The following is a 27,682-nucleotide window of genomic DNA, read 5'->3' as shown; positions in this document are numbered from 1 at the left end:
GTGAGACATCGCGCGGCGCAAGTGTTGCGTTTATTGAATAAATAACTTGTAAACCCACGCGCGTTTGCTGAATAAGCGCTAGTATAGCAGCGCGTATGAACTGCGACGTTAACTAGGCGAAGTAGTGCACGCCATTAAAGTATACATAGCTTTTGTTTCCGATATTTTCTCGCTAAACTAGCTCTCGGAAATAATATTTACAGAAGGTTATGTCTACTTCTCTCGCTACCTTTTTGCACTTGAAGCGACTTCTCTGTTCAAGCTGGGATCAAAGAACAGCGCGTACCTACAGGAAAAAGAACAGATGTTTCTTACAAAGTGGCTTGACCTTCGCAACCGTTTTAACCAAAGAAACAGGAATCCCGAAAGCTTAAACACAGAAAAAACAGCGTTTAAGGAAGGCAGCACACAAATAAGAGAGCTGCAAAGGCTGACACAAGCAAGTAGTCATAACCTGAATTTACATACTTTCTTGAGCTTATAGTATGAAAGAGAAAAACGCAAGAAGAGAAAGGAAGTGGCTGCCTATGTAGGTCGTGACAGAATTTTAATAAGCATGATAGAGTGTCCGCGTCCCTAAAATACTGAAAGCCTTAGTGCAAAACATCACATTCTTGAAGCTCGTATTTCTTAATATTTTTTTTTTACACTTCCGCGTTCGTGCAAGAACAACATTGCTAAAAACAAAACGCAAATATTGAAGTAAGACACTAATAGGCTTACCTAGTGTAATACGCTTACTCTTCGACCTGACGGCCGCAGCAGCTGACTGCGTACACGAGGAATGACTTTTGACTCGAAAAGGCATAATATAAGGAGACAAACGGTTCTCTGGCGCAACATTGGGGCGGTATAGCGGGCTCACATTCAAACAAAACTATGCATTTGCCGCAAAACTAGCGTAACATCCGCAACGTTTTGTTGAAACGCTGCCAAAGTCTCTTCACTTTTAACATCATTGTATTGTTAAACATCATTTTTTAACATCATTGTATTGTATTGTATTGCATTGTATTTTAACAGTATTGTTTGTCCTTAATAAGTTTTGTCAGGCAATCTGTAGACGCACAGCAGTCAGGTAAAATATGAACCCATCTTCACACAAGTCCTCGTGTTCTCAATGAGCTTAACGGCAGCTTTAGGATGAGTCTGTAGTGCTCCTGCTTCGGGCAACGTTCCGCTCCAGGTTTTTGAGCGCCCTGCATCAGCCGGCGTCGACAAACTCTGCGCATGTTATTAGCTTCTGTGGACGAAACATTCAACTTCAACAAAGGCTTGCCACATTGCTCGGCTTTATGGCTCGCAGTTCGCGTGTTGCTGCGACATACGCAGTGGTGACTCGTTGTACCTGTGAAGCACATACTCATTCCAAGAACGAAGGCAGGAAGGTCAGCCAGAGTCGATCGTGCATAGAAGCAAAGTACTGCTAACATCCACAGTTGAAGTGAAGCTGACACAGCAAGGAAAGAAGAAATATGGTGTTCATTGTGCGTGGGCACATGTGCCGGCGTGCATGACATAATTCATAGGCGCATTGTTTCGGTGGACGGAGCCGGGAAAAGTGCTTATAGAGCAGACCTTAGATGTTTCTATCCTTATTTTGTCTCGTTCTCGGCATCATGGTCATCAGCAACTATGGAGAACGCGCCGTGGTGGATTCCCTAACGGTCATAGTGAAAAGTACTTCACCGCATGCATCACTGCATGAATCTCATCACGCCTTCGACCAACACTGTATATAGGCTGCGAAGGGCTCCGCGGTTTAGTAGAAGCCCGTACCATTTTCGACGTCGTATATTTATTCGCAGCACGCCACAAAAATTTGGTACGCAGATATGCTTGCATTTTGTTTCGAACACAATGCGACCGCTGCGACCGGTCCTTGACTCTGCTGCCTCGCGCTCGTGTGCTCATATCTAGTGCAGTGATCCACTGCAGGTAATTTAATGGTGTCACCACTGCCTGTGCCTGTAGCTAAGGATTATAGCTCGCATCGTCTCGCCCTTCACCTCACTTTGTAATTTATCGCAACAAGAGCGTCCTCTTAGAGCACACGAGTTCTGTATTGAGGGCGACGGCGCTGGACTCTTCTTACAGGCTGAGAGACGAAGTGTTCGGTTCGCTGTGCGTAGAACGTTTCTGTAGATGTGTAATTGTTACAATTATAGACTGTTAAACAGAGAGCTCTCCTCACCCCGAGAATATAGTACACATTCCCGTTGCAATACCTGTGGTAGCTGCGCATCCTTAAACTACCTTTTAAAAGCGATTAATTTGCATATTACAAGAACAATTTTTATTCCGAATATCAACTACATCACACTGAAAATTACGGCACACTGAAACTAATTAAGTTACAGTACACTCAGTCTTCAAAAGCAATGAACCTGTTGCAAGGTTACTTTCCGTCCTACGTTCACTTTCAAGTAAATTAGAGAATACATTTTAATCGCGGTGAGAACATGACTGATAGCGATTGCATGGTGCAGACCAAAAACAGGTACTTTTTAATGAAGGAAGTCGACAGTAATGGTGAAAAAGCTTCGAGTGAGCTCCTCTAGATTTCTCCTGAATATTCACCGCATTTCGCGCTCCCACTTATTTCCTTTACTAATCAACAGGATTCAAGTTTCTTGTTTTTCTGCAGTTATGAAAAAACACGCGTTTCTTAATTTACGTGCCTAGCTAGGTTTATGATCGTCTGTAAGTTAAGAATCGTATTCCTGCAGAAAGTGTCACATGTCAGAAGGCTTATTTACCTTAATATCATACGTGAATCATGACAGTGCAACGGCAACTGCAACGCAACGGGAGTGCGGCAGTGCAACGGGAAGTGTGAAGTCGTCTGCTGCGAAAGATACAGACGACCGTTAAAAACGAAGCAGCGGAGCAACAGGAGTCAGTGCGTGTACTTAAGGGAGAAAGAAAACATATTAATGAATTAGGACCTGTCAAAAATTGCTCCTTACATGATACAATGCCCTATAAACAACTTTTTTACTTAATTTTGTTATAATAACTTTAGCGTTACTGTCATGACTTTCGAAAACGACGACGTCTATTGCACTCGTTTAAGGTGTTTTAGTTAGCCCCTTTGCCAAAAGTAATCCGAGCAGCAGGTTTTTGCTTCTGAACCGTATAACGGAACCTTTACAGCACCCCTAAAGACCGAAAGGTGTCAAAACGGGAGGAAAAGGGCTCACCTTACTTTACGCAGGTTCAGAGCTTAAGGGCTCCTAACTGCTTCACTACGCGGCTAAGAAACAAACCACCGTTGCTCAGGTACTTTTAGAAAAAACGGTACATACTTTTTTCATGTGTACCAGACGCGCAACGCCCATCGTGAATCCCAGCGGCCTCGCCTTTTTGTCGACTAAATCGACAGAAGAACACAAGCTCACACTTGGCTTCGCCAAATGCCTTAAAGCATTCAGGCAAAGCACGCTTTACAGAACCAGAAAGCTTGAGCGTATTATCTGCCATCGAGGGTAATTTCGCTTTACTAACCGCGACACCCTTCATGGTTTGTAATGAGATTACGTGCAAGCGAGTCAAACTCTTCATTGCACTGGCACCAACCTGTCGGCCGAGAGAGCCACAATTTTCAAATTGCATTTTCTAGCCAGTTGGGCGGTTGCGAGTGTGTAGTGCTGTTGCGAGAGGCCGCCGGGAGGGGAAGGGAGATGATACGCAGGAAGAAAAGCGGCATGTCGGGGTGTGCGCAGAAGGAGGGCATGAGGAGAAGTGAAGAGGGGACGCGAGACGTTAAGGAGGGTGGTAAGGTGCGGCACAGTTCGGCACAAGGACGCAATAATCCGCCGCGAATGGCGGTGATGGCGCCGAGGAACATAAAATGCGGAGAGTGAGCGCCTCGAGAGGCTCTTGTGGTTCCAGGCAGCGCAGAAATAAAACAGGGGACAAAATGACCGAAGCGGGCTGATAAGGGACGTCGAGTTTCATTTGCGGCACCTCTAGCGAGTGCTTGCCTCGAGGGTAAGAGGTCCTCTTTTCTTTACGAGGCCCTCTGAAAGATCAGCGTTTACTCTGGCCTGAACGGCGCAATGGTTTTGGGACGCAGCTACTCTTGCAGCACAGAGGTCGGCGGCTAAATATAACTAACCACGCGGGGGGAGTTATCGGTTCGAGTTAGCTTCGTGGGTCGTATTTCCAGTGGCACCCGTCGTGCCAAATGGAGCCTCGTCGGGTCTTGGTGGCCTCTGCGTAAAACCTCATGATTGAGCGTTCAGTACAAAGCAAAAAATAAAGAATAAAATGCCACTCCCGTCTTTTTCATCTTGGGAGGGAAATTGTAAATGCTGCGGCAGGCTTTTGTGGCCCACATGTGGCGGCTATATTCCAGGAAGTAGAATGTAATGTATTGAATCCATGTCTGACAAAGTGTGCTACGACTTGCTAGCTGGTCTAACTTAAGAACATTCTCTTGACGCCTAACCGCCCTTGCGCATATTGATTTTCGCGTATGCGCATTGTGTTTCTCGCAGACAAGCGCACCGCTGTGCTGCGGTCTAGTGCAACGATACTGTCCAGAATTCTAGCGGTAATGAGACCGAGTGAGAAAAAAAAAAAGCCCCAGACTTTTAAGCCTCTCTCAAAAGTGACACACATGAAAGTGATACCTCGTACCCGACACCGCCTCCGAGACTGCTCGAAGGTGAGCCAGGTGAAATTTAGTGGCATTTTAATTCACTAGAAGGTGAATGGGTAACCCGAGGTTAGACACCGCAGCGGTAGCGTAGTTGTTTGAGCATCCGCCTCGCATGTGGAAGGTGCGGGGTTCGATCGCCAGTGCCTTCCACTGGTCTGGTGCTCGGATTATCGGAGGTTAAACGCTTGGCAAATCGGTTTTGGACGCAACTTTGAGCATCCGAGGAATACCTTGTGCCATGACACTGGTTGGCCAAAGCTGCCCTTGTGTCATAAAAAAAAATCATTATCATCCTCTAAAGGTTAGGAACTATTATACCTGTGCTGGTTGTCCTAAAGAACGTCCTCTGTTCGCTATCGTTGAAAAAAAATAAGAATAAGAAACAACCAGCACTAGTTTAGGAAGCTCAATACCAGAAACGGGTGCATTAGTGCGGTACCACGGCTGGTGATAACAGAACGTGGTGGCTCAGAGAGCCAAGGCTTTTTGCTGACCGACACGGTGGCGTACGTTTTGCTACTTATTTCATTCCATTCCATTCATTAATTTAATTTCTTTATATTCCAGTTCTTTTTTTTTTTTTTTACAGAACTGAAAATGGCGAGAACAAAAAAATCAGGGATGTTGACTGCTTGACGGGCCTCGCCGCTCTCGTACGTAAGCAGTAATACAATGAGAAATAAGTACATTGAATGGCCATTGTAGGTAATCTCATTTGTAACAGAAGAAAAAAATAGCCTGCACATAATCATCATCAGAGAAACCGCACAGAAGGAAGTGTGCAAGATAGGTATACATTTTATGACTAAGGTGAACAACTCAACCTGCATCAGAATAAAACTGGTTACATATAAGACAAGCTTATTCAAAAATATATCTCTAAGAACCCGAAAGGACATAGTATTTAATTGATAATATAACGATGTACTTAAGCTTTTCGGTAAGATGCATCGTAATACTGTAAAGCCATAATTTTTTTAATTTTGCGACAATGAGGTAGCATTAAAATGTTTCCAGTTCTTAGCGCGTATGATGTTACAATGCTAGAGGGAAATCCGTCATTGGTGGTTCACGTTCTTTTATCTAGCATGGCAATGCTGTCTAGCTAACCTTCCCCCTAAGAAAAATAATGTCAACAGACACCTCCGCATCGTCGTACTTCGCTGCACATCATGGAGACCTCAAACCGCGGCAATTAGTCCCCGATGACAGCCTTAACAGCGCGTCCCTTAGAGCCTTGTGGGATGTTTTCGTTGGCAGCAACACGAGAGCGCAGATATAATCAATATCACTTGGGGTAATGTGCAATGCCAGCTTATCAAGCCAGCGTCCTTCGGGAACCCAGTAAATGGGCGTAACGCTATTTTGTCTCTCAAGCTTAGTGGCCGACAGAATGACATGAGAAGAGCACAAAACTAGCCTAGTTGGTAACCGTCTGCCCTCACACGGCGCAAAAACAACCTTGCCTTTGTCTTTTTGCGCGGTGTAAACATGATTGACGGAATGTCGCACTGGCGCTACGAATGCCACTGACGCGCGGATTGCAGAGAAAGCACCATTGATTTTCCATTTCTTGGGGAACGCTATTGATTTTTTTTCAAGGCGGCCAGATTTCTTTTTCTACAGGATTCATTTCTAGCAAGCGTTTTATAGACCCGTAGTTTAAATTCTCAGCCAGGAAAGTGCCAGAGCAAGTTCCTGAATGGCCAATAAATTCTTTTGCATTGTTCCTTTTTTTTTCTCATAAAAAGCATTCAGATATCAAAATAGTACGGAACCCTGCTTGTGCTTCCAAAGCTTAGTGAACCAGTGCGCTCAAACCCGCACGGCCTCTAATGGAATCACTTAACTGCTTTCTTTTTACTTTATAGCACTGCGCTTACAAACTTGGCGGAGAAGTCAGTGCAGGGTACTCGGCTATGAGGGGCTCTTTTCGCGAAATTGAGCGGGCCACCGAGTCTTTACATTAAGGAAAGGTAAGCGGTAAAAGGAAACTTAGCAACGTAAAGCAAGCACTTGTTCCCTGCCGGGATTTTGTAAGGACTACGTTCGGGTTCTTAGCTCGTGTCGCACCCAAGCCGGAGCTCGCTTTGGTTGTATATGAGCTGTTTAGCGATGGGCTCGCCGAAGCTGTGCGCGCAGCAGTCTTGAGGAGCGGTACTGTAATTGAGAATTGTAGCAAATGTAATCCCACGTAGGATACGGCAAGCAGCATGGCCAAGGCAACGATGCTCACATGAAACCACGATTGTGCATTCGGGGACACCAACAGTGCAAACGCCTCAGTTTGCTTTCAACTGAAAGCCACTGGTTCAACAAAGAAAAAATAAATTTTCCTGAATACATGGCCGTGTATAAGTTGCGCATTATGTTGTGGCTACTGATTGTATTCGGCGTTGTATATAAATGCACTTGACTGGTTTACTTACATACAATATAGATGAAATTTCTCTTCTCTTATTTTTCCACTCTGCCATACAAGTTTTTCTTCGGTTCTAGTTAAGCACAGTGCCACTCCAGCGCACGCCAAGTGAAGGAATCTCTTGAAAGTAGGTCACTGCTCTAAAATTATTCAACACAAAGAAAGCCTTTTGACGAATAGGGGAAATTATCTGATTTGTTTGCAGAATTTGCTGCGAAAGCGAACGAAACGTTCTGCGAGGAATTTTTGCCTCACTTGCTATAGCTTTTTGATGAGAAACTGGGAAGGGGTCATATTCAACTGAAAACATGTAATTTCCTTTTTCCCTCACAGCCTCTACTAGCGGCGATGCAGTTCGACCACCGGCCCTCTTGTTGCTTGGTAGCGTTGTGGAAGAATGAGGGTCACTGTTGACGCCAGAGGCGCAACGCGTCAGGGATCGCTTCGCCAAAGCGCGTACTTTTAAGAAGAGAGATGGCCAGAGGTCCGATATTGTGTGTCCGGGCCGCAGACAGGCGAGGCAGAACGTTGTAGAACTACAGCTTCTCCAGCACGGCGTTTTTTTTCGATTTCTGAGGGGCCGGGCGCTGCAGTGTTAAATAGTTGCATTTTTCTCGAAACCAGCTCTGCACGTGGCCCAGTGAGTGGACAGTTGCATCGCGTTCCAGGAATTAAATGAGCATAAGAGAATCACACACCCGGAGGACGGTGACCATCACCTTCCTTGAACTTCTTGCATTCCGAGGACTTTTGTTAGTCGCTTGGTCGCGAGGATCAGCCCGTGACTCATCTCTGTGATTATACGAAGAATAGAGTCGTGTATGTACTACCTCCACCTCGTAAGAAGCCACATTTGGCTGACAAAATCGTATTCGCGCTTGTTGCGCGCCGTTTGTTAGATGACGAGGGACCCGCATGGAACACACTTTTTAAAGCCCAAACTTGTCGCCGACGGTGTAAATAAACATTTTATGTGCTCTGTAGACAATTCCTGCTACTGCCCTGTTCTTAATTCCCCACGATTAAGTTCGACAACACGTGCCGTTAGCTCTGGAGCGCTTTCAGAGACAGTGCTGCTGTGTTTGTCTTTTAGAGTGAACGTGGTTGGGCTGTCAGCTTGTGCAGACCGCACCCACCTCCTTCCCCATAAACGGCCCTCAGTGGACGGCGGATATCAATAGTTGCAACACCTTCCACAGAGAAATCAGATAATGGCAGGCTGCTTCTAGAGTAAGTTCATGTGAGACCCCATTTTTACTGCTCTGACGTCAGGGACACCACCTGCATAAAAAAGCGCCTCGCCGTAGAGGACTTTATGTGCTCTTATTCGAAGGTAACATCCTTCAGTTCCATCATTTACTAAAACTGGCGCGGTCCAGGAGGTTGCGCCTATGGAACACTCATCCTCCATTAAACTTCGTGCCAGTAAACGGTTGTTTCCGTGAACTTGCGCAGGTAAACATCCTTACCCTTCCGTGAATGAAGAAAGGCAGCAGAAAAGAGTTCGCTCATTCCACTGGAGCAACTCAAACCGCAAAGATGAGTGGCATTGTGGGAACCCTTGACGTCACCCCGCCGCAGTTCACGCGGCGAGGTACGAGAATAGATGAATGACTGGAATACAGACTGGATAAGATACGGGAGGCACATGTGTGGCTCTGAGGCACACATCTATAACTAGCTGTAACTTGCATTGTTGCTTGAAGCGGATGAGAAAAAAAAAACTTTTTGTAAAACTCTTCCTCTGTTCTGTGTACCGGATGGGTTGACCATGAGGTGGAAACACCAAGCCAGCAACTTCATGAAGTATTCTGGGCAGTACCCTGATAGTTATTTTTTATATATATACTGGCATAATCGCGCACGCGTACTTCCTTTAAGGGTATGCAGTATACCCCTGAAAGAAGTACGCATGCAGTATTCCGCATACTGTATACGTATGGCAGCCACATTGATAGCAATATAGTTCAATGCCAAGGGTACTTTACACTCTTTAAGTAATTAGCACCGCTTGCTATGTGGAACTATTGACCACAGGTCTGTAAGATGGGGACTTCTGCAAACTGTACATAGCGCGGAAGTCAGTAAAACGAGAGGAGAAAGTCTGTGACATCATCATGAGTTCACAACCATGGTTGTCCGAGAAAACGAGTTCAGTGCACATACCGATGAATATATATAGCATTCTTAAACGTCACACTGTTTGTAATGTTCACGTGCTTTCTAGACAACCGATTACAACTGAGGACAGTACGGGTGACGGCTGGCTGCCCAGTACACAAACCTGTTTTTCGTTCCGGTGTGGGGAGCCACTCGCCGGCGACACGCACTGCGACCTGCGCTGCTCGACCGTGCGAAGAGCGCGAGGCCGTTACGAAACTATAGTCCCTTTCTGCGCTTGAGTGTGGAGGAGCACGATTGACTGGACCGACCAAAAGTATAATACCACTCGTCAAATTGAAGGTTCAACTTCTCGATAAAACGGGACGAAAGGTTTCAGGCAACAGCAGCCTCTCCAGCAGATGCGTTGGAACACGCGAGGGCGCTCTTCTCGCCTTTTAGAGCGTTTTTTTTTTTCTTGTTGATTTTTTGTTCAAGCAGCGGCACGTGGATCTCGCTCTGAACTCCCTCGAGGGAGCTCCCGTTTCTTTTCGTCCCGTTTTCTCCCTTTTTATTTCGCTAGCTCCTTTTGCGAGCTCCAGCCTCTCCGTCAGTTTGCATATTGGTGGCCGCTTCGCGGAATGGTTAAAGCCGCCGGCTTCGAAACTCCCAGAACGAAAAAAAAAATGACATTTCATGCATTAAGTGTAGCCGCGGACCGACATTTTTGAGTGACTTTCTTTTATATAATACGCATGTTTTGTTTTGGTTTTGGTTTTTTCCAAAAGTAAAAGACTCCAGGGGTTTCATTTTGTGCCATGCTGTGTGGCTAGTTTCGCATCACCAGGTTTCAAAATCTCTCTCGGCGAGAGCAACTTTCAAACTCGCCCCTCCTGATCGCAGGACTTACACGATTGTTACAAAAGCTCCGCTACACGGCTTATAAGGGAACCCTCTGGGCTCCGTGCTGTTGACGAAGGCTGTACATGACTGGAACAAAACGAGAGCACTGTAGGACAGCCACCCTCTTGCCCTTCCGAACTCTCTATACCCGAAAGCGCCTTATTTTCCCTCCAAGACACAGCTGAAGAACAGTGCGCGTGGCTTTACTCCTCGGAGGACATACGACATGTGGGCTTAACGTTCCGAAGCTGCATATGAGTTGCGAGGAATGACGTAGGGAAGGGCTCGGGATTAATCTCGACCGCCTGGGGTTCTTCAATGGGCGCTTCCGCATTTTCGCCACCACCGGAATGAGATCGCCGCGGCTTGGGTTAGACCCAGGACCTCGTACTCGGCAATCCAACGCCACAACCACTAAGCCGCTACCTACCACGACGGGTCATGGAGCGGAAAAGTGTCTGGTGAATCGCCGTACTTTCATGAGGTCTGCGCAATGTAGCTTTTAAAAAGCAATTTGTTTTGGGCGGAGTTTGCATATTTAACAGCAATGAAATGTAATAAATCGATCTACACTCCCTTCAAATTAAGGCTTATGGGCATTTTAAACACATGTGAAATCAATACGACTGCAATAAACAAAATTTTGCAAGTATATATAGTTGTAGCACCCAACTGGGGCCTTGAGGAGCAGATAGGTCCAGCACTTCCTCCTGAATTTTGGGGAATGGCTGCACAGGTGGCTTTAATGACCATGTTAGGAGGCTCTCCGGTCGTGCGCTCGAAGTCGTACTTGACAATCTGTAATTTACGCTTTGCAATTTGGGCCTGTGTTATAGCTGTTGAAATATCCAAAAATAGCTAAGCACTTCTCCCTTCATGCGGTTTTGCTGAAAACGGGAATTCTGGACGTTCCCTGTGAAGAGCATATGCACAAAGGTCATCGGTACCTTTACACCGTTAGGCATGACTCCACCGGTCGTTTCCAGCTTAACGACACTTGCTGCATTGTCTACTTATTCTGGAACCTCTGCCAGGATCTTTCGGCAGAAGAGTGCATACAAAGGAATCCGGATTAGGCAGAGAGCTAGACTGACAAATTTATTCCGCATGTTCCTATTGTCAGTTAAACCACCTGGACAGCGCCAGCATTTCTCATTCTTGTTGCATTTCCCAAGCATCGTGACGCACGATGGCCCTTTTGCTTTATATATAGCAATGCCTATTGACAGTGAGGGAAAAATCCCAGTGCTGTTTGTAAAGGCCACGTTAAGAAACAGGATAAAAGTCGTGAAGTTTTTATATAGAAGTTCGAAACTTTATCTCTGGCAACGGAGCCCCCTTTTGTCGAGAAAAGAGACTGAATTCAAAGCGAAGGTGAAGAGATGGCGAGTCCTGGCTTTATTGGTCTAAACCGTGCATAAAGTGCATGTAAAAAAAAAGTGCAACGTTTTGCACCATATGCTGTTTCCAGGCGTGAATTAATAAAAACCTGAGCGCTGGCGACTAGAAAGCAACAATTTTAAGAGGCGGTATTTTGCAACGGAATGGTGCGACAGGAGTCTGCGACACGCCTCGTCTTCTTATGCTCCAGTTTTCTGTTTTTTAGAATTTTTAATTTGATTTTTTTCAGCCTCCCTCACTTGCGAAGGCGCACGCAGAGCTTTAACGTCTATATGCGTGGGCCTCTAATCCGGTACGAGTCGGGAGAAGCTAATTTATTCCGCGCGAACTTTCCATCGATTCTCGGATTATAGGCAACAGATACGAGAAAAACTCGAGTCTGGGGTAGTGAGAAAAAAAAATAAAAGCTACAGGATTTTGAGACGGGTATTCAGATTTTCACGGTTATTCGGCGCACCGCCGGAGCCCCAGTTAGCAAAAACTGAGCTCGAACAATGCGCGAGGGGAAATCCGCAAGACGACTGGATAGCTCCATGCGCGACGGAGACTTGGGGTAGAGCACATCAGCGTTCTCGAATCGTCAGGTCTCGAGTTAATTGTGTCGCTCGGATATTGCAAGTTCTTCCTTTCTCTCTCTCTCTCTCTCTCTCTCTCCAGCAAGCAGTCGTGGCATAGTCTGGCTTCTTGTAGAGCGTATCTTATATTTTCATCATTTTTTGCTGTCGTATTGGGAGCGCAGCAGAAGGAGGAGGGAAAGGGTAAGTATCCAGCCCTTTCTCAGGCTACAGCAGCGCCCAGTTCTCGCTCTCACTTCGCGCAAGCGTGTGTGCGATCACTAACTTGAGCGAGCCGTCATCTGCACGGGTTGAGTTGAAAGTTAAGGTTGGGCTGCTAGGCAAGTGGTGCCTGCGAGTACGAGCAAAGGCGGCGGCAGAAGCGCGGATCTTTCGTTCGGCTTCTCCCTCCAGTGCGCGGGGACCCACCGGTTTTCTAAGCCAAGCTTTCCATTTGCGGGCTGTTCTCAAATTACGTTTGGAAGCTTTCAGCATTTTGCGCCGGTTCGTTCCGCTTCCTGTTTTCTGGCGGGCTTTTCGGGGCTGTCAGTATATTTCAAAGCGTTCCTCGAGAGAGACGACGACGCATGGACTGGAAATCTGTGGAAAGGAAGCGAAAGCCTCATCCCCGCAGACGGCGGCAGCAGCAACAGCAACACCGTTCATTTCCTTCTGGAGGCAAACTGCGAACCGAGAGAAAACGAAGTCGACGTCGTTAAAGAGAGGGCCGGAATAAAAGGCCGCATGCGCGGCTTCATTGAATGGAGTCACCAACAAAGGCCCCGGAGAGAGCCGAGAGCGGGGCCTTCAGCTGCTCTCCTGCCGCTACCCCTCCTCCCCCAGATTTGTCCCGCTCTCGCCCTCACGCCTGCGGACGCCGGGGCCAGCCGGATAGAAGATGACCGCGCCGCCGAACGGGGCGGCCGCGGTAACGAGATGGACGGCGAGGGCGGAAGTAAGGAGGCGCGCTGCCGAGGGAATACTCGCCGGCAAAAAGAATGAAGTTCCTAGCTGATAAGTAAGCGTAAGGCTGGAAGAGGAGGGCCACTGTATACGGAGTTAATAAAAACGACGTCGAATATGCCGGGCGGCTCCCGCGCGCAATTATTGATTGATGGCACGGCTATGCCCGAAACGAATCGCGCGCTGGTCAGGGCGAGTCGCAGAGTCCGGAGACGAGTCCTTTTTTTCTTCGTGCGCATCGTCGTCTCGTCTCTCTTCTCCGTTTTTTCCCCCGCACTTTTCATAAATGTGTAATGAGGCAGAAATTTTGTCGTCCGCCTGCGCCGTCTGTGCGAATAACAGTCGAGGCGTGCAGCATGACTTATTTAATTGGAGATGAGAAGTCATTAAGCCCTTATTTAACCATTTAGACAGTCAATTAGAAGGTATGAGATGTGCTATTCTTTTAATCTTCCCACAAAGGGATGTCTGCCGTGCATTGTTTCTACAGCCCATTTGAATGCAACGCTGGCGATAACTTTCTTCGCCTCGTCTGATTTATCTATATCGGTAGCTCCACTATTCTATTCATCGGCATTTTAGAACAAGCAGCGGCAAGTTTGAACTTAGAACTTCAATCTTAGCGGTTGATTAAAGGCCCCTGATGATTCGTGCTTTTCCTAGTTCAGCACCAGAAGGCGGTGAAGTTCCAGGGCTGGAATTCATGCACTGTTTTGGTGTCCTAAAACAACAATTAGGCTAACTAATGATAAATTTGTGGAGTTAACTTCGGATCTGGCTTTTTTTTTAGATAACTAGATGAATGCGGCAGGTTTGTTTTTATCGCTTGGAATTACCAAAAGATAATTTAATTGTAACCATTAAATATGTACAGCTGCGAACGATTCGCCATACACTGCGATGTTCGTTTTCAGACTAGCTATGGCATTGTACTCAACACGTTGTCTTTGGCGCTCGGACATCTCAGAAGCCGGGACAAGCATTGCCTATTCTGCAGCAACCTTCGTAACGCAGCTGGAAAATCCGAAGAAACATTCTAACACCTATTCGTTCATTTCAATCTAATTTATCTCATTCATCTACTTGGCTCAAGTTTCTCTCGTGTAGTAAGTTTGGTTTATGGTTTGGTTTATGTGGGTTTAACGTCCCAAAGCGACTCAGGCTATGAGAGACGCCGTAGTGAAGGGCTCCGGAAATTTCGACCACCTGGGGTTCTTTAGCGTGCACTGACATCTTACAGTACACGGGCCTCTTGAATTTCGCCTCCATATAAATTCGACCGCCAAGGCCGGGATCGAACCCGCGTCTTTCGGGTCAGCAGCCGAGCACGATAACCACTAGGCCACCGCGGCGGGTCTCGTGTAGAACACTGTTCCATTGCAGCGCACGTGATGTTTTGTTGCAGTTTTGTCATGAGGCAAAACAACATCAAAGGGCAAGAACACAAACGAAGTAACGCAAGGAAGTTTCGCTATTATGCGCAGGCGCAAGGCGTTTCGTTTCAAGAAAGATCTGAGGTCGTGAAGCACTGAGTGAACGCCCGAGGCTCTGGAGTAACGCCAGCATGGCTGTTTGGCCCGTCATTATCTGCGCTACTCAAGTCTTTACCAAGAATATCTTGGCCACAGTGTAAATAAGTAACGCCGGCATGTCTCCTTAGGACATTGTCCTTTCACAAAAGGTTTCGTAAATCGCTCGTTCTATGAACTTTTTTTTTATGTTTCTAACGATCGCGCTTCTTGCGAGAACCATTCCTTTATTTCATGCGGTTGACGATAACAGTTTCTATTGCCCTTCTCATCTAACGGTGCTGCGCAGTCTTCTCAGTAATTGGCAGCGCCCGCAAACTTTCTCTTGAAACGTTGTCACTGTTCGTAGCTTGTTGTCACTTATTTCCTTTGGCAAGTGAATACGGAGGCCATCTTCTCCTGTCAAGTGCTTATTGATCGAAAAGGGGCGCACGCTCATAGCTTGATTGAGTGTCGCTGGGGCTTTCTTCCAGAGAGCGAGCATTGAGCGGTGAGACGGTGCACATCCACCATGGTTACTTGCAGTTCTCGACGCTTCAACGCCCGCGAAAACAACAAATCGCAAAAAAAAAGCGTGCTAGTAAATGAGCACAATAGCTCACACTGCCGCGAATTTACATCATACATTTGCGTCTGAAAAAAAAAACAGCTAGAATCGATGCCGTTGCTCTACATGCGCCATTTTTATTAGCTGGCATGAATGCGTGCAGTTTTAATTTTTTTTTCACGCGTCGTCCCCGCCAGTAGCAGAAATACTAGCTGCAGTTCCCGTATTGTGCGCCCCAATCTTTGCTACGATCACCAAGCGTGGCAAAACATTAGTGGGCAATAAAAGCTGGTAATACTGAAAAAAAAAAAAACGGAGGCAGAAATAGTCGCTTCCGGCCATTCCGGAACTTACTGCCGCAGTGTTGTCGTCAACCACAGTTCTTTGCGGTAGAATGCAAAGTTACTCGAACTACACTGTCAACACGACAACGTTATTTCGGGAAATTTTGATAACTTCTGCGCTTCTTTCAATTAGCTAAGTCAATTTCCTTCACAGAGCCACAGCGACTACCACGAGCAATTGGGATAACGTTGTAGCAGGAGCTTTTCTGCCCCATTCCTTAAAGCCATCGGACGCATAATAGCATGCTATAGACCACTGGTCATCGCTTGCGTTACTCATACGTTTCGGCATCAAATTTCGACACAAGGGCGTTTTATTTTTCTGCCAAAAGTCTGCAGCCGCAGCTAGTGGTTGAGTAAGCGATCTTGCGATAAGCAGCAGGATGCCATCCGTGTCCAGCTGCCGCAGGGAGTTTAAATGTTCTGGCTGCGCCAACATCATTTCGAGCATGTAACACAACGTCCGTCTACTCCTCGGTTTTCAGTGATGCGGACGAGTGTATCACCCAGTGAGCGTGCTATTGATGAGCGTGACACTACCGACTTGCCTTGGCAGGCAGTGTCATAAAATGATTTTTGTGCGCGCAGGAAGATCCCGAGGGTTGCTGGCAGCCAGCCTGGTGCTTGCTAAATTGTAATTTCGCGGTGGTACCAATAGAAACTGTATTTATTTCATCAAGCTGCTAAAATATTCCGCAAGGTTTTTGTAACCTTGCGACTGCTTAAATGGTAAGCGGCAAATTTGGCTTCACCAAATGCACCGAAGCAAAGCAGAAAAAGCGCGCTTTCCAGTAGGAAAGCATCGATGCCGCTAGCAGAGAGTAAGATATCCGCTATAAGATAATAGCGGCATGCTTCACTCTTTCCAATGAAGCTGCTTGGAAAGACGAGAGAGTGAACTGTTGTACCAAAGCCCAGTGTTCGCACATCAGAAAATTTGAAGTTATGTTCTGTTTCCTTCACTTCGAAATAATTTCATTTCAGAGCGCGACTAAAACGGCGAGATGTGCTTTCGCCAGCTATGTATGTCAACCACTGCATGCTAACTACTAGTTTAATCAACACTGCGGTATGTAATCGCGAAGTGTTTGCTAACTGTGATTTACATTCTCAGTTTATTACGTTGCATGTTCTACGCTGTGTGTGAAGAAATGAATGAAGAGAGAATCAGAAACAAGGAAGGCGAAACCTAAGCTTATCGTGCTTTAAATCGTTTTTCGAGGCTATCTTCTTTTACTCTCCAATTGCCCTAAATTGAGGGACAAAACAAGACGTCAAGTTTGAGAGGAAACGGCGAGCGATTCGGACTGCCGCCGAGCACACTTGCACGCTGCTTCCTTCGTATTGGTTTCGAGCGCTTAGTTTTACAATTCTAATGGACTGGCCAAGTATACGTCGTGAAATCCTGATGTCTTCCTAGGTCTGAAAACGGACAACCTAAGCGAAAGCGGAATTTGGATCGAATAAAAGCGAAGATTGAAATCGGTTCCTGTGCGCTTCATTCGGTCTATCTCCTCCATTAAGTGCTGCGATGACTCTGCGGCTGCGCCGTTCGCCGGCTGAGCGCGAGGTTTCGGGCGCAAATCCTGACGCGGCGGCCGTACTTTGATGGCAGCAAAATGCAGAGGAGCTCGCGTGTTCACATTTTGGTGGTCATTAAGAAACTCGCAATGGTTAGGAATTAATTCGCACCTCTCAAGTACGGTGCGTCTGTTAGCCGACTAGCTGTTGTTTGCTAAGGACGAACTCAATAATCATCCCCAGCGTTTTTGAACCTTCACAAAAGGTAATTTTAGTGCCATAGCGTTAAAGGCCTTGTTCCCCAGTAAACCCGGTTTCGGCGTTTTCGGCTTCGGCCCTGTGAGCGAAAAATCACGGGCATGGCTCTGGCAGGTGGTCCCCAGAGAGCAACCTACACTCTAAGAAAAAAGGGTGTAAGAAGGGTGCATCTTCACGACTTATGCTATCTGAAGGCGCATGGACTAAAGAAGCACTTTGCAGAGTGCATCGTTACACCCGTGTGGAGGTGGTGGAGGCCGTTAGTCTCTTTGAGAAAACTTACCCCTTTTTTTACTCCTCAAACCAGCTGTGTTCCCTCTGCGCGAAGACGCTGTACAGCAAAGTATGCAGCCCTCACCGCCTCCCCTCCCTCTCGAAGATGGCCCTCTCCCAAAAGCGGGGTGGCGGGGTTATTTTGAGGACAATAGTTGAAAGCTATGCTGGCTCACGCTCCCCCACTGCATTGATCCTTTCACCCGCGCTGGCGACACTGACCGCGCCTCCTCGCTTCTTCAAGTGACCAGAAGCTATTTCTTCGAAGAACACGTACAGCGATCTTCTGCCCATCTCCGCCTGACATGGTCGGCAATAATGGCGGACGAAGGGGCTTGGCGGATGCACAGAACGTTACTGAAAAAAGGTGCATTGGCCGCGATCGGCCACGACAACCATCACGCATGCAAACATGCTCTTGGTTGCTAACGACCAAAATAATCACTAATATTCGGTGCATGTGCTTTCATACTCATGATTGGATATCATTTTAAAAAAGAAGTAAGTCAGCAAAGACAGACGGCATGATCGGTGCTGTGTTACTCCTCTGACCAATAGCAGCTCTGAACGAAATCAACAGTTTAGCGCTTCAACACACCAGAGGCATGAAAATTATTGCGCTTATAATTTCGGCTTGTGGTTAAGCTTTTATTAAAGAGGTAATAAAAGCTTTAAAAGGAACAGTTTTGCTTCACAGCCAGCGTAAGCTCTATTAGTCCGCGCTGTTCTTCATTTTCTAATAGCGTACGATAAGTACCAGGGCGGTTAATTCCCTCCGTACAATTTCGAATAACGTGCACTGCTTTTCGAATAACCCCTCGTTGTGCCACATGTTCCTGAGCTAATAACAGACGAATAACAGAAAGGGTTCAGGTTAACATGCATACAAGTTAATAAATCAAAATCAGACGAACGAGCGAGATTGTTGACGCTGTAATTTTATGTTAGCTGAAGATGCAATGTAACGCAAATCCCGAATAAATTGCACTCTCATATTTCTGCTCCATTTCAACAGCAAAAAAGAGCCCTACTCGCTGATAAACGTGTGATCTTCACCACTAATACTGACAACGCTGAAAAACAAAAATGCAAGAAACTAGGGAAGGAATAATTCTGCATCTGAACTGAGTTGTGAACGTGGCCTGACCATTCCATATATATAGGTACATTTTTGTTTAGAGCACTTTTACCAAGACACGAGCCAGGCCTCAGAGTCGCACTTTTGCTGGTCTACTATGAGATCACCAGCATTTGTACATCTGCTCGGAAACTCCTCAACGCAGTGTAAAAGACATTTCGGCGTTTCCTTTCCAACAAGCGTACGGATCCTTTCTCTCGGCACAAGATAGCGAAGCCCATAGTAATCAGTTTTCGAGATAGCTGCATTTCCTGATCATGTTTTGGCGCGTACAAGTGTTTCACATAGAAGCAATTCAATTTCAGCTTATTTTACATTGATAAACAGGGAGCGAGGTGACCAACGCGATTTAAGTCTATTCGAACTTCTCTTGCGTATGAAATTGTGCTGCACGCCTACAAGAGCAGAAATTAGCTTAAACTCAGTGTACGTGTGCGTAACTTTTAGCTTTTAGGTTGTTCCGCGCAGCTTTAATACAGTCAAGTATAGTACTGATATTCAGAAATGAAGTTGACTGCCTCCAATTTTTTTTTCGAACTGTAGCGCTATGGAAGTATAGAATTCCGCAACAAACCGGGTGCCAGAGGAAACAGTAATCAAGGCGCTTATATTGAGGCAGTGCATTGTGAATTCTTATGGAATGGTTCATGCGTCAGGAAATAACTCTTTCTTTTAGAGGCTAATGATAAGCACTAAACAGTACATTGCACTAGATAGACGCTGCCCGAAGACCCAAGCTCGAAAATAAATGAAACTACGGCGTATAAACCGGCAGGTTTTCCTTCATCATCGTAAGTTGCTTCGGATGACTGAGACTTTTGTCTTGTATGCACAAATAAAACTGAGCTAAAGGACACATTGTATCGCACTGACGAACCAATCTTTAACAAAAGCATAAATTCAGCGGTGGCAACTGCCTATATTGAATAAAATGAAAGTGCGTATAATAGACGGAATCGCCCGAATAACCAGTCGGTTGAAGCGTCTTAACGGATGCTTGCTGGCATAGCGCTGGCAGTGCTCCATTTCTGCTCTGTTGACCCATTTTGAAAATATTTTGAGAACTTCGCGAACACTGGAACGATGAGAGGTGAGAACTGCTGCATCAGCAGTTGTCGACTGTCGTTTGAAGCCCTCTTCTGCGCCATCTTCCTCAAATGTTGTGAATCCCCTTTGTTTGCCTGACGCTTCTGATCACTCGATGCGGCTTTATTAAATCAATATTTCTACAGCTGTATCTATTTCGATTGAGTTAAACTATTTTTGAACAGAGCGGTTTTTCTTTCTTCGGATTCTCCTCACACGTGCGGCCCCATAAGCACAAAATAAAGTTGAAATTTCTCGCAGCAATATCACGCGGCAATATCAGTATTTAAAACTGTTACTGTGCCTGACATTGAATCAATAATGCTGCAGCATTTACATCGCTTTTTTAGCCGGTTCTATGACTGATTTAGAAGTACAGGAAGGGCAGTTTATTGATATATATTTCGCAGTGCCTTCTGTATGCGGTAGTAAATGAGAGCTGACGAGAACTTCCGAATGATGCTCGTAACTTTAAGCTGCAGCTGCTCTGAAAACTATTCTGTTGCATACGCCACACATTTACGGCAGCATCTGCGTAATTCATACTGCGTAATAGTTGGCTGCATTAAAAGCTTCAAAGGGATACTGCAAGGACTGACAAGACGAGTCTCGCCGCGCTCGTTGTCTCCGATAACGGAAGAGTTGTGCGCACGCCGAAAGCGCGGAAAAATACGTGCCACAAGGGCAGAGAGGCGCATGCAAAAATAATAAGCTACCAGCACATTGCAACGACCAAAGGTTGTCGCCCGCACGCGGGCGGCTTGACCTTGGGACATTACTGGGAACGCAGACGTTCTTTCAGTCAGCGGAGAAAAGGAAAAGAGGGGAAGCGCGGGGTCCGGCGGAACGAAAGAAAGGCACGAAGCATGGAGGAAGGAAAACCTCCTCTGTAATTCCTCTATGGTGCGAAGCAAGCTTTGGAAGCGATGGCTGGCGATGGGTTGTAGTTTCTCGTGGTTTCTCCCTTCTCTCTCTTCAGGTCACGTGCCTGTCTATTTGGATTGGCCGCTCGCGTAGAGTCGAAGACGAAGCCGCTGTTTACCGCGACTGGGTGCCGTCGTGCAAGTCGCGACGCGCATTCCTCTTTTCATCTTGTAGTACGGGCCTGTGTGCGTTTAGGTTCTGTTCAGCGATTACTTCATCGTGCAAGCTTCATCGATGCGTGACGCTGCAGTGGGCGACATCTTCGCGAAAGAGTCAACGTCTGAAAGAAACAGCGCACGCCAGATCGTCGCGGCGCCCTCATCGTACGGATTCTTTGCGCCCAATTTCAACCGTACAAGTAAGTGACAGTTTCGTTTGGTCATATGGGTTGTTTCCTGCCATCAAGTTATGGTCTGTTCAGTACAGATTTTTTTATCATGGATTGTGTGCGCGAGCCGCTGCTTGTTGCTATTTTCTTGTTTTGAGCCGGTCGCGTGCGGCCGGAGGGAGCCTATCGTGTACAACACACGATCGCAGCGGCGCAATCTGCCGGCGTCTTTCTCATGCTTTCTTTCGCTGCAGGCCATGATCCTTCGTCTGCCGTGCGAAAGAACATTGCCGGTCGTCTCTTCAACGCCAAGTATTTGTCCCTGCTCACGACCATTCAGTAAGGTAAGTCCAAGCCGCAGTCTCCGTTCTGTAAGGGGCGAGTAAATTAGGGTGCGCGCTTCTGTGGCGCGTACTGCGCGCAGTGCTCACATCTACTGCAGCACTGTATATGTGATTCTTATTGGACCATAATCCCTTTGTAATTTTAGCGCTGCAAGGCAACTCCTTCTGCCAGGCCGCTTTTTTTTTTTTTTTTTTGCGAATGGACGGCGTCAATTTTTTTTTCTTTATCACGGACTAGCAAGCAAACGATAAAACAGTAAACGTGAAATTTATTTATGCATAGGCACGAAATTAGCAGCTCATTTGTGCTCTGCGCTTCCTGGCATGCGGCCGTTTTCGCTTACACCTTGCAATATTTTTGCTAACCCAGAATGTGACTTATCATGCCAGCAGTTTTACTGCATTCGAATGGCAAGATGCGCTTGCTAATGGTGTTAAGTTGATATGTAACTGGCTCTTCACTCAGGCTGAGAACTAATAGAGAAAAGTGAACTTGTTTAGTTCTTTTTACTAGTGAAAAGGTCGGGGCTAGTTGGTGGCCAAACATTAGCTCACAAAAGCGTACAGTCTATGTCACCTCTTTTTCTGCTCTTGTATTCTCTTATGAAAGAGGGAGACTTTAGGTTTGATGTCGCTCTAAGAGGTTGAATAGAAGAATACGCTAGTATCTAAGCTTTTCTGTTTAGAACAATAAGGATTTTGGTTGCACTGCTGTAATCTGTCAACGAAAAAAAAATTCTGTAATGAATACTGTCAATCTCGTAAGCAGTAGCAGTATAGTTTTCTTTTTTCTGCAGTGGCTGTTAGAAAATATGTTAATTATGTTAGGCACTTAGTGGCAATTCACTGGTAATAGGCCATTGTGCTGTGGAAGTTTGTGTAGGCTTACTGTGCCAGTGCATTGCGCCAATTATGCCTCTTATAAATATGTGGCAAGTGCTGTAATGGATAAAATTTGGAATAAAAAGTTGTTTGTTATTTTCAAAATATTCCTGTAGTTTTTTGAGCATGTGTGCTGCCATTACGTGGTTTAATGAACATATAAGTTATCACTAACCATTACACTAACGCTATAAATGACGCCTCTATTGCAGTGCACCTGGGAGAAGGAGGGATGCAAAGGTGCACAACCATTGTCACTCATGGCACCGAAGTTCAGCCTGGATTCTTCAAAACCGTACAAGTGGCCGGGACTAGATGTGTGTGGTATGTATGTTTTTATGTAATTGGGACATTGTTGCAAGTTCATCATCACTTGATGTCCATCCGTGAACATAGTATGCTATGTTGCACAGCTGCAGCCATTCTATTAGAGATTTTAGAGCTTTTCAATGTTTTCGAGGACTTAGTTCTGGAAGAATTTCTGAATAATGGTTTGATTAATTGTGACCACTTTTATGGCATGAAGTATAAATGCAGTTTTTTTTCTGCAAAAGTAGGCTGGACTTCAGCAAAGATTTCATATTGAATTAGTTTGAGAGGCGCTGCCTACAATCCATGTTGCTGACGTCAGAAAAAAATGACACAATTATGGTAATGCTTGGCAGGGTGGCATGCTACCAAGCTAATATGACTAGCACCGTTTATGCATGTGAAGCTTAATGTGATATGCAGCTACGTGAGGCTGTTAATCTTCTTTGCACTGTTCACACTTTCTTTTTGAGTAGGAAGGTGCTGTTCACTGATGTGAATAATTTCCAACAACTCACATGAATCCATATTAGTTTTATTTCACATCGGAGTGAACTTAAAATTTAATTAAGCTCACGTTCCCTGCATGTGACAGCAGATATGGAAGGCAACTCTTTTAATAGCCATTCTTGAATGCTGTCAGTCAGTGTTTACAATTTCATTATGCTAAGCATCTGAAAAGATGTGTAAAGGTAACATTCTATTGTGCCAGCAAAATGTAATTCATGAGAATTACTGCTGCTGCATATGCTGCAAGCATTGGATGAAGCAGCACTGTCTAAATAAAAAGACGAGATTTGTAATTTCCTCAAGCAAAAATAGTGCTTTAGAAGGAGACTGTTCTATGCTGCTTGTGTAGTTAATGTAGTCTGTCAGTGAAGGCCAGTCCATAACCAAAGCTTTTTGCACAGGCATAATGTAGAGGTGTAGTATGAAACAGGCTATGAACGTGAATAAAAAGTATCTGTATTATAATGTGGTCCAAATAATTTTTTGGGTATGACGTTACCTCATGCATGGAGACAATTCTTTAGATGTGTAAGTTGCCCTTGCTATTATTTCACATTTAGCCGAAAGCTTTTCTTTGTTTTCCAGGAGTGGTACACTAAGATTTATAGTGCATAGCCTTTGTGCATAGGCCTTTCACCAGGTATTTAAACTGTATCGAAAGGCTGTGACAATGGAATGCACCCAAAAATGCCATCACAGGGACAAGCTTCCTGCTGTTTGCTAATTGGAAATGAATTCACAGGTAATAATGCAGGGAAAATTACAGTTGGAAGTATCACTCATTGATGCTCAGATAATCACCTGCACTTCCCTTTTAGGAAGAAAATTCACTGTATGGGCAACAAAACATATAATGGCATCAGAGACCAGAGACATATTGTTAGCAAGGGCTGCATGAAACCTTAACCACTCTAGATACGGAGAAATAAAAACACGAGAATGGAGGGAAGGGTTTGTTAAACGGCATTTCATTTTAGTATCACCTTTTAGTAGCTTCCATTTCATGCACATGTTTTTCTGTTTCTCGATATGACCCTCTTCTTAGTCTGGCATCCGGGATGCCTACAGCCTGACCGTGCAGCTGGGCACAATAGTCTGGATTTTTCCTGAGAAGCCAGTGTGCTTGTGATAATGTCAGCATATGTGAGTGATTAAGTAGCTGCCATTTAGGACATGTTTTGTTTTTCCTGCATATCTTTTCTGATTTTGGTTCTCAATAATAAACAGAAGCCTGCACTTGTGGCATTGTTTTCATGCATTTCCATTTATCCCTGCCTTTTGTGTGGTTTACACTTTTAGACCTGAATTAACTAAGCCCATGGTCACGTCGTCTGAGCTTTGTGGTTGCAAAATTCATTATATGTTTTCTTCTCTGTGCAGGTCAAATACATGGTACATACTGCCTCCACCTGTATGAAGAAGACTGCCAGGGTCATTGCTGTAATATGGTGTAGCATGTGGCAAAATAAATATGACGGTATGTTTCTTTCTCCGATTCGTTTATGAATTCTTTGTGTACATTCTGCAGTAGTACCTGCACCTGAACACACAATGACACAGACCATCTCACATGAAAGATTCGTCGCAACATTTTGACACTGCCTGCACTTCCAGAAAGACTCGGGCTTCTACCATATGGGTCAACTTTAGTTCTGCATTCAGTGGGCAGGTTTACGCTACAGAAGGGTAATAATGCTCTCGTGTGGACAGTATAAATACACCACCGAGTAGTGCATAGATACCCCTTGCAGTAGGGCATTACTTTGTACCACTAGAAGGGTAACTTTATCCATCATGTAAGGGTATAAGCTTGCACCACAGGGGTGCAAACTTTGCTCTGTTTATGACGGTATAAGTTTAGTCTTTGACAAAGTAACTTTGCACTTCTATACGTAGCATAAATTTACCTGCTAAAGGTGCAAACTTGCACCTTGCATGCTAGGATATGTTTATGCTTTCCTCAGGCTAACATTTACCCCTTTTAGAAAGGCGTAATGTTATACCTAACTGGTTTAAAGTTACTCTTCTTATGTCAGTGCAAGTTTAGGCTATTAGAGCGTAACATTACTCTATGTGCGAGAGCATAAATACTTAGTCTCCAAGAAACAGCGTAACCTTACCCCCAAAAAGGTGTCAGCTCAGCGACAAGTGTTTTACCCCTCAAAAAGACTAAGATCACACCTTTTTTTCTTAGAGTGTAGGAGGTCAGGTGGGTCCCTTAGGTCACGTGACCTTGCGGCGTCATCACAACCTGCCCACCGAATAGTTCTCCAAGGGATATATGAATGTAAAGTAGAGAATTGTCTTCTGCACATATGGAAATTAGCCCATTATGCTATAGCGTCATACCATTGAGGCGGAGCTTACGTGTCCGCTCCAATTTTTCTTAGTGTAATGGAAATGTGGCTGTCACTCCCACTTGATTATCTTAATTGCACCGGTCGACACCCACGGCCGCGAAACCGCTATTATATGGTTGCGCAATCACTAGACAGCTGACGTAATGCTCCCCGCGGTCGTAACGTGCGTCCGCTGCCCCCGTATCAACGTCATTTATAGAGGTCACTTGAGGAGAGACTCAAGGGGACGGATGAAAGAAAAACTGCAGCTACGGCTTCTCCATCGCTGAAAGCGATGGCCCAAATTAACAGCAATCGGGGCCAGGCGTGTGTACACGAGTGTGCTGCCGGCTGACGCGACGCCCACTGATCGCAGCTTGTGGCCCACTCATGCCACTGACGTCGCGTCCCTCGGGTGATTGCTTAAGGCAGAGCTGCAATGAGAGGCGTGCTTGCTTCGTTGAGTCGTCAGGGATTACCATGTCAGGCGATCTCGCGCTCTGCGACAACGGAAACAGGTTGCGTAATGCTCGTTTCTATTTGCAGCCGTCTCTATATCTTAACGGCGGGTTTGGTGGCTCCGCTGTTAGCATTTATTCGACCTTCGCGCGCTGATTTTCTTGAAGCGCCGGGCATTTCATCCTGCTGTTCAGCGTTCGTGATCCCGAATTTGTGATTTCCTTTGACGTGCCTCAGGTTCTAATGACGTAGCAAACCTCCGGCAGACATGCGAATAAAGAGCAACCTTTGAAAGCAAAGCCTAAATTGTCTAATCGTAGGAAACGGGTGAAATATTCGCCGGTGGCATCGGCGTAATTGGTTTTGGAAGAAGAGAAAGAGCGGTAGTATTATAGAATATATTGCGCATCCTGTGCGCGGAGACTGTAGTCTTAGCATTGGTAGAAGTATCATTAGTGGTAGTAGTAGTGGTAGTGGTGGTGGTGGTAGTAGGTCTGCTAGTAATAGTAACATTACTTGATCATTGACTGCACTTCCGACAGCGATGGAAAGTGACAAGCATATACGTATATCGACAGCCGTCTTAGTGCGAAAGCGCTGTTTCACTACCAATACGGAAAAAAGGTGATATTTGTCTGAAGCCTTTCAATACGTGCAGAAATAAAATAAATATGGTCATGACTGGATAGCCTCAGCAACAACGCCGATGTCGAGACTCCACCAACACCTGTGTGGAGCGCGTTTGGGCGACTCCTTGTTCCCGGTGACATCATAGTCTGTAATGCCACGTGACCACTAGACGGTCGCGTGATGTTTACACCATCATCGGACGCCGCTGAAGCCAATAATGGGCACTAACAATCACGCTATAATACGTCCCCAGCTGGGCCTTGCAAAGGGCGCTCTAATTCAGACAGGTTAATATGGCCGTAATTTCTTTTCATTGCATCCCCCTCCTTCTCTCATAAAGTGGGTGCGAGGGGAGGAGGTCTGGGTACTGCTATCGCTGTATCTTTATCTGCCTATAGGGATGCGAAAATTCTTGGATTCTTCGCAATGTCTGAATAACAGTTTAAGCCCAACAATTTATTTAATTGCCGACTGTTCCTACTAAAGGACACTGAAGAGCTTCTATAAAAGAAACACCGAGTCAATAAAGTTATGAGATCTGAGAAAAGCGCAGATGTAGCCTAATCCGAAGCTGCATTCAAGCTCATCTTTAAGCTTTGCTTGAGGTTTGCATTCCTGCTTTTCAGCGGTGGGTGGCGCTCCACTACTCGCATGCTTAAGTGTGGAACCCAAGGAGGGGATAGGAAGCGAAGTAGGCATATCGAAATATTTCCGCCACAAAAATGGGAACCAAACTGCCCTTTCCTAGGCTCGGTACGTATGAGAACATAAGTATGTTTTTATGGCGACATAAGTCAGTTTATATTTTCCTTTTGCTGACGACTTGCTGCGTTCCATGTCCAGACATCAGATTCCATGAAATGGCTTAGAAAAGGGTAAACGTGTACATAATAGTGACGATCCGGAGCCCGAAAAAATAGCGTCTAATTCCTGCAGGACGTGTTATTGATGAGAGCATAGGAGAAGATAGCGCTTGTTCGCAGAGTTCTCCTCTCTTGTATAGCACTTTCAAGGTCACCGAAGGATTCAGACGAGAAAGAAAAGTGCCAAAAGCCCATCAGAGGGGATGCTGCCGGCAGCAGGCAAGAAGGCCAGATAATGGGCCCCGTGTCTGCGTCCGCCGAAGCGTGTTTTTGCGTCAGTAATAAGAGTGAGCCTATCTTGTTTGGCGCACCCGAACTAATCTGATCGGAGAGCGGCCTCGGGCTTTGTCTCTGCTCCGGGCGCACTCCGGAGGCACGTTCTACCACGC

At 45.8% G+C, this 27,682-nt stretch overlaps 1 protein-coding gene and 1 long non-coding RNA gene across 2 annotated transcripts in view; both read left to right on the top strand.

The window, feature by feature from the left end:
- Positions 1-27,682, top strand: part of LOC149353029 (uncharacterized) — a 146,683-nt gene that overhangs the window by 7,494 nt on the left and 111,507 nt on the right. The window lies entirely within an intron of this gene.
- Positions 20,148-25,166, top strand: LOC149353030 (uncharacterized). Its single transcript, XR_016290898.1, has 4 exons — positions 20,148-20,987; positions 21,212-21,301; positions 22,396-22,507; positions 24,383-25,166. It is a non-coding gene; the product is annotated as an uncharacterized LOC149353030 (long non-coding RNA).

Source organism: Amblyomma mixtum, chromosome 3, assembly GCF_055824585.1.
Source record: "Amblyomma mixtum isolate Tamu chromosome 3, ASM5582458v1, whole genome shotgun sequence".
NCBI lineage: Eukaryota > Metazoa > Arthropoda > Arachnida > Ixodida > Ixodidae > Amblyomma > Amblyomma mixtum.
This window is presented reverse-complemented; position numbering and strand designations above follow the sequence as displayed.